Here is a 13,637-nt window from a genome sequence, read left to right on the forward strand (position 1 = left end):
ATTTTTATTATTTTTTTTTTTACCTGTGCAATTCAATCAAATTAGGTCTAGTACACTAATTTGGTTTTAATTTAAAATAAAGTTTTTCTTGATATATTTCAAATTGAATACATAAAATAATAAAAAAACAATTTATTTATAGTTATGAAAATATTTTATAATGATATGATATTATTACTTAATTTTGATAATTTGTCAAATTTTATCCAACATGTAAAATGGAATGCCAACTCCTTGAAAAAAATCTCTCAATGATCATTTAGGATTAAATTAATTTTTAGCATAATTTAATATCATTAAAATAAATTGATACATTATCAAAATGATGTAATCATTATTGAAACCAATTTTATGAATTATGATTTTATTATTTATTAAATGATTTCTAATATTATAAATAAAAATAGTTTAAATTATTATGTTGTTAATTTTTTGATTAAAAAAAGATTTTTAAAATGTTTATATGAATCTTATATAATCCAATTATCTAAATGAACACTCAGGTGACAATGCTTAAAATAAAGAGTTAGCTAATCATTGCTAATGATGAATCCCACTTCATTAATCCTACAAATTACTAATAACGATTCCAACCATTAGATTTTAACCAATAATTCAAATAAATTGAACTAATAATTGTATAAACATATTGTAAGAAGTAGGGTGAAGTTGATCCATATATCCTAGATCAAGTTGAACAAATATTAATGCGTACATCTAAATAACATAAAGGCTTAAGATCAAATGGATAAAAGAGAAGGAAGGATATAAGAAAGAAAATATGATATGCATTGGATATCAAATTTACTTAAGAATATGAATAATCAAAGTCCATTTATGGTTGTGTTAACATGTATATCTTGATTCAATTTACAATCATTTTGGCTATCACAGGAGGCATAATTTTTGTTGTGGCTCATCTCCAATTGGTTAAGCTCTTATGGACTCCTCTAACTTTAGAAAATTTAGCTCTCTTTAAAGAAGTAATTGAACATATCTCTTCAAGATCTAGCTTTGAACAAATTAGCTTTTTAGTGCCTCAGGATAAATTGAAAGGGTTTAGGATGTAGGTAGATTCATTAATCATAACTTAGAAGTTGTCTAAAGATTTTTATATGCATGGTTCAAAATGAGTAGGGAAAGCAGACTGGCTAGGGTTAGTTGAAAGCTCCCCAAAATATTTAAAAGTAATTCAGTCATTTACAAGTTAGCTCTTGGATAATATATAATTAACTCTTTAAGACATTCCATGTATAATTTGTTATCTTATATTGGCCATCTGCTACTACCCATAAAAATATTTAGAAGCTTTGATCATGGCTATCGATTCTAATGGTAATCTACTAACTTAGCATACCATATGATAGACTTCCATGTATTGGTTGATGTTTAGGGATTGAGCAATCATTTTGAATCAGATTAAAGTGCTTTAAAGCTTAATTAATCAATAAGTAAATATATTTATATAGTAAAATATATATCTTAGGTCAAATATGATTTAAAAATTTGTTTGACTTGACTTAAGGATTAGTAAAATATTCTTCTAAGTTACATGACACTAGGGTAACCATAAGATGCTTAGTTAGGATTTAATTTTGCATGGGTTTTACTATTACTAAAGGTTGACTATAGGTTGGAATTAATTAGGACTAAGACATATTTTGATTGGAAACACCAAATAAGTGATGTAATATTCTTTTTGACCCATGGTAGAGTCTCCATAATTTTTAATTTGGCAAGTGCCTAGTGAAAATTAGGCTTATGTATGGTTTAACTAGGTTTTGACTTAGTTTGATTTTATTTTACTAGAAGATCATGGATACACCAAATTAAATTCTTGCTATTTATCTTCATTATCCTCTTATAAATCAACTTCCATCTTGTCCCTTTCAATTTAATTTTAATTTTTATTAGTGGTACATCTTTTAAGAGAGAGAAAATATAGTGGACCTCTATTCTTAGCAATCATATAAAAATAGATAACTAGCATTCATGGTAACTTTTACCTCTTAAATTCCATCATGAATTAAGTTTTATATCTCGAAATCTTGTTTCTTCTTCTTCAATTAATTAATCCAATTGCTAATAAAGAAATAGCGAGATTTAGAGTAACAATGTTGATATTATTGAAAGCATGTTCACAAGTTATGATTGATTGTCTATATTACTAAAATTATTGTCACACTTCCACCAAATCTCTTAAGATAGGAGTTATTTGATATAGGTCACTAATATTCATATAAATAGATCCAACATGACACCACCCATACATAATAATTAGTAGAAAAATTATATATACAGCAAAAAGACAATCAACTGCCCACCTCATTTCAATTGGGCCACACTTTATGGAGAACAGCTGTTCAACCTTTTTCTTCACCAATAAAACCTATATTTCTAAACTTTAAATATTCTATTTTTTTTTTTTTTATAAACGATGCCCTATAATTTACTTTAAGATGTTTGTTATACATATGAATAATTAATTATGTATTATGTTATTTTTATTTTAAATTAAAACTTCATTTGGGCAAACTTTACTAATGCTTCTTAAAACAACTTTTAATTACTAAAAAACTACTTTAAGAAGCAGTAAGAAAATTGTTTTAAACTATGCCTAAATTAAAAAAAAAATTATAATTCATCGTAATCCCAATCCAGTCAATCTGAACTTGACCTACAAGCAAGCCGAATAACTCGAACTAGATCTTACTCGTTTTTGTTAAAAATTATTTTTATAACTTTTTAATTAAAATTTTTAGCATATTTAATAAAAGTTAAGAAAACTATATCTACAAGTATTATTTTATTTTTCGAACCGTACATATAATAAGATAGCTGATTTATGTGTTAACTATGCATTATTTAGTGATTTCATTTGGGATGATGTGAGTAGCAATAATGTTCCTGCTTTTGTTTTCTTGTTAAAGGAGGAATATGATAGACTAGCAATCTCTTAGTTGTTTGTAATAGTTTTTTCCTTATTAATACAAGAAATGATTTCTTTAAAAAAAATTAAAAAATTTAAATAAAATAATATATTAAATGAGTTTTTTTGTGATCAAAAGCAAGTTTGCTACTTAATTCGAAACCGACCTGTTTAATAAATGAGTCAAAAAATTCAATATGAACCTGTCCCTTTTACTAAACAAGTCAACCCAAATTCAAACTTTTTGGGTCAGGTTGACGGGTCAGGTCAGTTTAGACACACATAAAATTTGAAGAATAAATTTTAAAATATAAAAAAAACTTAATATCAATATATTCTAATAAAAATAATTATTATGAAAATCACAAATTCCTTACTTGGATGTCATTTTATTTCAATATAATTAGCAAATTTTAAATATTTTCTTAGATAGAAATAATATTAATTATTAGTATATTATACTCTATTTTTAAGAGGAATTTTATTTTTACTATCATTCTAATCATAAAATTTTTGAACCCTCAACTAATTATTTAGGGAAAACTTTTTTCCTGTCGCAAACGTACCCATCAAAGTTTAAAAAATATCTTCTCCTCCGCGCTGGAACCAAATAACTAGCGTCGTTAATAGGTACATAATTGTTCAATCTGGACCCACCATTCGGACTAAACTGGCATCCAGCTTTAGTGGGCGGTCTTCGGAAAATTAATAATAATTGTTCTCTAATTTAAGCCATTGATGGCATGCATGGTCGCCATCAATACAGCCAGGCAATATACATTCCTGCCTCACATCAAATCACTACTACTTTGCCCACTTTTTTTTTGTGGACCCCAGCTAATTAGAACATAAACGGTCATGACCAATGAGCATGTAGTAGTCAAAGTGATCAATACCTAACTTCTTATTTTATCATAGTATTCAATAATTATACATCATTATCCTTTTGTAGTAAAGAATATTGTTTATGAGATTTTTTTTTTGGACATTTTGGTCAATTAAGATCAACTCACACATGCATTATTAATACGTCATCATGAAATTATCTTGATCGGGCACGAATCTCAAGGCAAAGCCCAACCTGAAAATTTCAAAAGTTAAATCCGGGAGCACCCGAACTCCGATTTCATCAAACCTACAGTCAAACTGAGAGTCTCGGAAATACGAACCCAACGACACCAAATTCAACTCGATCCAAGCCCAAATGGGTCCTAATCAATGACCCAAAACGCTGTTGGAAGGTTCAAATCACAATTTGAGTTACCAAATAGTCTCTGATTTTAACGAGCTTATACTCGAATCGAGCGACTCGACGAGACAAATCCAACGAGCCCAAGATCGCCAAATTCCGACATAACTAAGGCCTTCCAATGTCCAACGAACGCTGCACGATCGTAGGATTCAATATCGGTCGTCCATTCGACCACTCCCTATTCGCCCTTGATCTCACAACTATTTACAAGTCATGCCACTCCAAAAAAACTATAAATAGAGCCCTCATTCTTCACAAGAGGGACTCAAGTGAAGAGAGAGAAGAAGAAGGGAAGAAGAAGAGAAAGGGGAAAAGGAGAATCCTCTCCTCCTCGACCACCGCCGGAGCTCTTCCCGCCGCCTGAATACGCCAGAACTCTGCTGGAATTTTGGGGAAACGATGGGATTCTGCAAAACTTTGTAAATTTGCTTCAAGTTGTAATCTGATCGTCTCGATTTGTGGGATTAATCAATTTCTTATAATTTACAAAAACACTAGTGGAACTTTTCTGCTAGGCATGTCCCCATGGTTTTTTCCCTCTTTTGGGTTTTCCACGTAAAAATTATGGTGTTCATTTTCTTTTTCGTTTGTGTGCTGAATATTCGTGCAACTCTCGGACGTGAATTTCTAAACTCTATCGCCACGTATATTCTAGCACACAACAGTTTGGCGCCATCTGTGGAAAAACTACTATCCCACAACCTCAAGTATTGCTACTATGGTCAACAGACATAGCAGTCGCATCGTTGGAGCTTCCTGCTCCAACTCCCATCAATCCAGAAATCAGTCTGTGAATTACAGACGCCCGATGTCTACCTCTTTTCATCCTGGGGGGCAAAATGCCTTTGGAGAAGGAATCTTGGGACTTTCTTTAGAAGAAAGAATCCGAAAAATAGAAGAATCTCAGAATTAAATTCTTCAACTCCTGCGAGAGACTCGGCAACCGACACTACCACAAAGGGAGGAAGTGCTTCTCCCTCGAGATCCACCACGGATTGAAGATGTTCAATTCGAGCATCTTCAAGCAGAAATTCCTCCTCCAAAAAGACAGATACATCAGGATAACGAACTTGCCGATACAACAAGTTCTACACCTCCTCCTCCCTCAACTCGACAGCCTCACATTCTCCCGGATCTCCCAGAAGACTCTACCCAACCACAAGTTGCTGAGCTCCCACGCAACGGCCTCTGTCATGAACTGTGGAGATTAGTACTGGAAGAGTTCCCCCGAGAAGATGTGAGGCAAAATCTTCGACTGAGGAACTTCCAGGAGTCATCACCTCTAATTGAAGCCATTCTTCAGCACCCTATTCCAGTCGGATTCAAAGTACCAAATGTTGAGTCCTACGACGGAACGACCGACCCGTATGAGCATATCGACTACTATAGAATCATCATGCATATTCAACGAGCCTCGGACGCGCTCCTCTGCCAAGTCTTTCCTGCCACCCTTAAAGGACAGGCCCAAACGTGGTTTTATTCGCTTCCACCGGGAACAATCCCCTCATTTGTCAAATTGGCCAAAGTATTCGTCGAACAATTTGTGGTCAATCGAAGAATTGCTAAGGATTCTTCCCACCTCTTTGGGATCCGTCAAAATGAGGGAGAATCGTTGAAGGAGTATTTTCAGCGATTTTCCAGTGAAGCGCTACAGATTCCTGGAGTAGACCCTGAATTACTCAGAGGGGTCTTCCTTGGATGCCTTCGTCCTGGCCCCTTCTATTCGGCCCTTATGTGAGACACCGTCCATTCATACGCCGATTTGATCCATCGCGTGGAGGCGTAAATCTCTACAGATGAGACTATAAATGCTTACAGGAAGCAGTTTGAGCAAATCAATGGGAAGCGCAAAGGTGTACCTGAGATGGACAATTCTTTCTCACAGCAGAAAAAGCAAATAAAGAATAATCTACCTCATAGGTCTCCATCACCGCGATGGGAACCTCGACAGGAGAAGGAGTATACACCACTTAACACATCTCGAGCAAATGTGTTGATGGCTGTTCGAGATCAAGATATATTGAAATGGCTGAATCCTTTGAAGTCGAACACATGAAATACATATCAGTACTGTCACTTTCATCGAAGTCGTGGTCACACCACCGAAGCCTGTAAGCAACTCAAGGATGAGATTGAAAGACTTATCCGCCAGGGCTACCTTCAACAATTTATTCGAGATCCATCTACCCGAGAGAAAGCTCGTCCAGTTGGGGGGCGGAGGGAAATCAACAACAAAGACAACTATTGAATAATATTCAGATGGTTGGAGAGATTGAATGATCACGCATTCCGTGCATTTGTATTATCAATACTACTTATCTTATTGTCTCTTTTATGTCTTCTTCCAAGTTAAATATTGTATTTTGCCCGTACGTAGACCTTATGTGTTGAGTACGTAGTAACTTGCATTTTCCCAAGTCAGACTAGGGAATTATTATACTGTTTTACATAATACAGTAATATGATGTTCACGTTGTTGTGATATTATTTTCTCTTATAAAAGATAAAAAATTTATTAAACTCTTTCTCCGTGATTCGAGAAAAACACAATCTATATTGTATCTTAATCACCAGATGATCAATCCCAGGGGGATTTGATCCGACCTCTTTCATACAAGTTAACGTCATCGAGCAGGGCTCTGACATACAATCTCGGATAGGTCATACAACCTTGGTGGATTCTTCTGACCTCTTCCACACAGGTTAACGTCATCGAGCAGGGCTCTGACATATAACCTCGGATAGATCCTACATCCTCGATGGATTCTTCTGACCTCTTCCACGCAGGTTAACGTTATCGAGCATGGCTCTGACATACAACCTCGGATAGGTCTTACATCCTTGGTGGATTCTTCCGACCTCTTCCACACATGTTAACCTCATCGAGCAGGGCTCTGACATACAACCTCGGATAGGTCTTACATCCTTGGTGGATTCTTTCAACCTCTTCCACATAGGTTAATGTCATCGAGTAGGGCTTTGACAAACAACCTCGGATAGGTCTTGCATCCTTAGCGGATTCTCTCGGTCTCTTCCACACATGAATATAAAATTCTGGAAGACTAAAAAATCTCAAAGAGCACGAAAGGCATATTCAAAGCAAGCCTCATGGAGGCGCAAAATAATTTAGTTTTCTTTGGATGACGATTTCATTTCAAAAGAAAATAAGTATCGAGCTCATACAATAATCTCAACTTCATATACAATATCATTGGAGTTATATTACAAGATTGTATATCAAGCAACAAGATAGATTATAATTTGGTCTTCATCAGGCCTCAATTCAGTTAACACTATACATCTATCGCTAGAATGTTAGCATAACACACTGCTCCTGCCCCTTGAATCTGGGATATCTGATGTCGACAAACTTCAGTATGGATGTTTTATATCTTTGAAAAATACAACTAGACCACCATCATCATCGGCTCTTTGCCTAATATTCGTCGTCGGTCCCTTACTTTGTATAAGCCATCATCGACTTCTCGCTCGACTGCTACTTGCGACGCACCCTCGAACTCTCTCCTTTGGTTCTACACTCGGTCGTTGACTGCTAATGAGCTTCAACTCGATCATCCATCACCAACAAAGTTCGCTCAAATGGCGTTGAAATTCACCATGTATACTCATCAATTTTGGTTCTCCTCCATGACACTATCAACCGTTAGAAAGCCAGAGGGGCGGACAAAATCCCCTAACTTCTGCACGAGATGAGGGGCGCCAAGTCGAGCATAAGAAATTTTCCACTCAAAAATAACAGAGGCCTCAACCATTAGAAAGCCAGAGGGGCGAAAGAAATCCCCTAACTTCTGCACGAGAGGAGGGGGGCTAAGTCGAGTAGGGGAAATTTCCCACTCGAAAATAGCGGAAGCCTCAACCGTCAGAAATCTAGAGGGGCGAAAGAAATCCCCTAACTTCTGCACGAGAGGAGGGGCGCTAAGCCGAGCAGGGGAAATTTCCCACTCGAAAATAGCGGAGGCCTCAACCTTTAGAAAGCCAGAGGGGCGGAAGAAATCCCCTAACTTCTGCACGAGAGGAGGGGCGACAAGTCGAGCAGGGGAAATTTCCCACTCAAAAATAGCGGAGGCCTCAACTATCAAAAAGCTAGAGGGGCGAAAGAAATCCCCTAACTTCTGTACGAGAGGAGGGGCGCCAAGTCGAGCAGGGGAAATTTTCCACTCGAAAATAGCGGAGGCCTCAACCGTCAAAAAGCTAGAGGGGCGGAAGAAATCCCCTAACTTCTGCACGATAGGAGAGGCGCCAAGTTTAGAAGGAAAAATTTCCCACTCGAAAATAGTGGAGGCCTCAACTGTTAGAGAGCTAGAGGGAGAAGAAAGAGAAGGTGCAAGTTTTCGAAAGGCCTTGGGGGCCTATTTATAGGTTTTTGAGGAATAAGGGGAAAGTTATTTCCATTTTCAAAATCTCTAAATTTTTTAAATTTGTTTCGAATTTTTTGGGATTTTTTTGGGATTTTTTTTTTCAGAATTTTTGGACCCAAAAATAGCAAAAACAACATTTTTACATGAGTGGGGCCCACTTAAGCCGGTGCAGCCAGCCGGCCACGCGAAACAACGTGACCAGCACATCAATCCACAGGCATCCCATGCGGATCGCGGCTGGCCGCACGAGGCCAGCAGGCGGCCACCACCGGCGACAGCTGCAGCCGCGACATTGCCGCGCAGACACAAGCGCGCATGCGCTGTCCACCCAGCCACGCATAGGCGCAGTCCACCCAGCCAAGCGAGCGCGGTCCACCCACCCATACAGGCGAGTCCAGCCCAGGCCACGCGCGAGCCAAGGCCACGCAGGCGCGGCTTGGTCACAACGTGCGAAAGCGGGCGTGGCCGTGTTTCTGCGTCGCCGGCTGCAGTGGCTGCGGCGACGACCATCCCCTTAATTATCTCAATTCATTTCTTATATGTAGTGTGGATGGTCTAGTTTTTATATGACTTTGTATTCATTATCATTAGCATCATACCTTGCGTAATCAACTCGATATATATTTTTATTTTGACAAAAGAAAAAAAAATAATTCAATAAAGAAAATTACAAAAAGTGCCCAAAAGCTGACAAACCCAAAAACAAAATCTAATAAAAGCAATTAAAGACCAACAATCCTCAGAAAGCAAGCAACGACCATCCATAGAAGGCAGCAAACCACAAACCAAATAAATGGTAACCACCAAAACTAGCATCAACCAACAAGCAAAGCCAATAATTGCATAGCATAAGAGCAAAACCACCGAGGTTGCAAGCAAGCCAAGACCAATAGGTAGTGAACATGAGGCTACCTCATCATTGCCAAGAAAATTCAAAATATTCTCATAAATGAAGCGCGTAACAGTCGATAAAAAAGGACCAATAAGCCACATATCACAAGTGTCAATTTGACATACACCAAAATTCTCTGGAACAGGAGCATGAACAACTTCCACAAGAACGATCTCAGACAATGGTCTGATAACACCATCAAACAAAGAATGAGATAACGACTCATTCCCAACAACACCAACCACCACACTATTTTGCTTAACCAAATAACCACCATTACCAAGCATGTTATCTTTCAAAGCACTAGTGGTTTTACCACCCTCAATAATTTAAAATGGTTTCATAATGTGAGAGGTATTAAAATGTGGATGTAAAATGCGGCATTCAACTTGAAAATGTCCTAATGATTTACAGTGAACACAATAAAAAGGAAAGTCCTCCATAACCTCTTTCTAAATGTAACCCAACTTTTCGGGATCCACCAACACTTTAGCCAGATTACTTTTGGCGACATCTAACTCAACCAGAACACGAGCTACTGATGTCCGTGAGCCAGAGGAGGTAGCATTATCCATTTTAAGAGGATGAAAAAAAAGGGAGCCAAGACCATGAATGATCCTAAGAGAGAAAAGGTGAGGCCTGAGGTTGGGAAACAAAATCCAAATCAGGATGATTGGTGACTCAACCTCAATATCAAAACTCATAGACCATTTACACAGTTTTATAAAACAATTTTTCACAAAATAAGAATGATGGGCAAATACTCTGTAATAGTCAAGATCATTCACTAGCTTAATTAAAAGATGCTTCGGGTTGAGGACATTAATTGAAAAATCACCAGTCAATTTAAGATTAAAAAATAATTTCAAATGACATCGAGAGAGGGTCTATGACCTGAAATTTTCCAATCAAGGCGAACTCAAATGTGGAAGAAAGTGTAAGGATTTATTCCTAAGAAATACACAAAGAAGGAAATCCCCGATGATATGAAATTTTTAGGTCAAGGAATGAAGTCGAAGCATGAGACAAGCCAGACAAGGCATCCTTAAACGAACAAGAAGAAGAAATCTCATTCAGAAAACCAAGATTTTTTAACCCGGTAGTAGATATTTTACTAAGAAATGGAAAAACAAGCACAATAAGAATAAAGAAGCACAAAAAAAATACAAAATGGAGGAAATAGGAACTCCCCTAAAAGCAGAACGACGAGAACCTTTAGACCCAACGACCGATCGAAAGGAAGAAGGCACGAAGAAATCGGCTAAGGCTGAGAAACCCTAGCGGAGCTCCATCACGGGCTGTGTGGTTCTATTCTCAATATTTTTCAATTTCACTTTGTTTGTGATGGCTTTCTCACTACTTTATGAAGTTGTAAGAAAGCCGTCCCAAATGAAGCCTTATTGATGATTTAAGAATTGAATATTTCTATATTTATCCACTATTTGCTCATACTCATAACATTATTTTAGTTTTTTCATAATAGATATATATCATGGGAACATATTATAATTTACTTGGTAATTATTAAGTATACATATAATATAGCAAGTGTAGTTGAGTAGATATATTAAAGTCTTGCTCAATTTTTAATCACTCATACTTAACTTACATTTTAATAAATGTGACTTGTATTGCTAGTGCTCATATAATTTGCCTTACATTGTATTAGTGAGTAATGTAGTTTATTTAATTTAATTTAATTGATTGTATTTTGTTGTGCATAATTTATGTTGCTTTATGTTACTCCATTGTATATTGTATCTCTCATATTTATCGTATGCAATTGAATTAATTGAATAAGATAAAAAATTTTGTAAGTGAAAAAAATGCACACTCAACACACCCGTTTGTCTTGATATGCTTTAAAATATTATGCTCACTATGCTTTGTTGCATCCTAGAATATTCAAGGAAGTAGAAAGATATTAAGTTTAATGTCTTAGCTTTAATTTGTATGAGGATCTAACACATAATCAAATGAAAGATAGAGGTTTAGCATTCATAAATGACATCAGAGTTTTTACATGAAAATCCTTAAAAATGGGGGAAAACCATGGGGCTTAGCCTACTTTGAATGAATCCACTAGTTTTGGCAATCGATTACAAATGAGGCCCTTCCCTAGCGGGAAGACATTGGCTTGATGTAGCAAATATACATCATATAGAGAATTAAATGGTGGGAATTAGAAGAATTAGTATTTACATGTTTGTTTAGGGGTATCAATATTTGACACAACATGAAAACTTAACTTGAATCAGAAAAATAAAATTTTGGGTTAGGGTCAACTCATTTGAGAAATGGGTCGGGTTTGGATTCAACAAATCGATTGTTTCAAAAATTGATTCAAGTTTGGGTCGACTCGGAAACCTCGGAATGACCCTGATTGACCCGTCATGCCCATGCTGACCACACCTACCTGCCCGTCGTGCCTGCCCTGCTACCCGTGCCTACCCTCCATAGCATCTATCCTTGTTAGTTTTCCCTCCCGCATCTTATGTTTATTTAGTTGATAGGATCATAGTCGGCATGCGATGGAGGCCAAAAAGTCTGTAGTCGGGTGACGGTGGTCGGAAGGGTTGTAGTTGGCATATGAAAGAGTTTGGAAAGATCGTTATTAGTTGTCCGAGTGCCCAAGGTCAGTAGGACCGTAGTTAAAGGGCGAAGGTGGGAAAACAGACTGTTGTTTGGAAATGGAGGTCAGAAGGACCGTAGTTGGCAGAAGACTGTGGTCAAAAAGATCATTATCTGGCGACAGAGTTTTAAGGGATAGTAGTCAATGAGCGATAGTGGTCAGAAAGACTGTTGTCTGGCTATAGAGGTCAGAAGGACCATAGTCGGTAGACGATAGTGGTCAGAAAGATCATTGTATGGTGATAGAGGTCGAAAGGACCGTAGTTATCGGGTGATAGTTGTCACGAAGACTGTTGTTTGGCGACGAGGTCTGAAGGACCATAGTCTAGCAATGAAGGTCGGAAGGACTATAGTCGGCATGCGACAGTGGTCCAAAAAATAGTTGACTCGTGATAGAGGCAGGAAGGATCGTACTCGGCAGGTGATAAAGGTCTGAAGGACTGTTGTCCGTGGGTGATGGTGGTCAGAAAGACAACAGTCAGGTGACGGAGGTTGTAAAAATCATAGTCGGGTGAAGGTGGTCAGAATATTGACCATAGTCGGGTGAAGGTAGTCAGAATGACCATAGTTTGTGGGTTACAATTTTCGTGGGGAAGTTCGACGATAATCGATGGCCGGGAGAAAGTTCAGCTACAGTCGGTGGCAAGAGAATTCTTGTTTCTCTCTTTTCATTCTATTCCTTTCTTTAGTCCCCTTTTCATGAGGAATCATGAGTCTATTTATAGTTTTCTGAGAGTGTCATGATCAGTAAATATGATGGAGAACAAGGATATGTTGGGAGTGGTTTGAATGGACCGTCGATATTGGTCCCCTTGATAGTGAACCATTTACTAGGCATTTGGATATCTTAATGATATCATAATTCGGTGATCTTGAGCTCGTTGGATTTGTCTTGTTGAGCCACTCGATTAGACTTTATCATGTTTGGAACTGTTTGGTCATCCAATTTATAGTTTGAACTTTTCAAATGTGCTTTGAGTCTTCGATTTGGTCTCATTTGGGCTCGAATTGAGTCAAATTTTGTTTCGTTGGGTTCATTTTTTTAGGCGTTCAATTTGGCTATAAGTTTGCTGAAATCAGAGTTTGGATGGTCCCAAATTTAATTTTGAAAGCTTTCAACTTCATTTTGTCTCAAGATTCATGTCAGATCAAGATACTTTTTTGATGATATCTCATGCTTCTGTTTACCCAAAAAATTAAAAGTTTACCCAAAAAATATCTCATGCTTCTTGTCAACCGATCTCCTGGCTCGCTACATTTATATGAAGATCACGATACTGAGACTACAAAAGGAAATATAATGAAGTAAATATAGTGCTATTTAGAGATTTCATTATTTACATTATTTGAGGATATCGTCAACACTACAGTCACAATTTTTATTCTATTTATAGTAGACGAATATGAAAAACAATCTTGACACTAGGGCTGTCAATATTTGACACGACACGAAAATCAGATCCGGACCCGACCCGGAAAATCCGGGTTGGACCCGACCCGATTTCAAAATGCCGCCCTCGCGCTCGAGCTTGCGCTCGTGCTCGCGCTCGCGCT

Source organism: Dendrobium catenatum, unplaced genomic scaffold (assembly GCF_001605985.2).
Source record: "Dendrobium catenatum unplaced genomic scaffold, ASM160598v2 fragScaff_scaffold_1228, whole genome shotgun sequence".
Lineage (NCBI taxonomy): Eukaryota > Viridiplantae > Streptophyta > Magnoliopsida > Asparagales > Orchidaceae > Dendrobium > Dendrobium catenatum.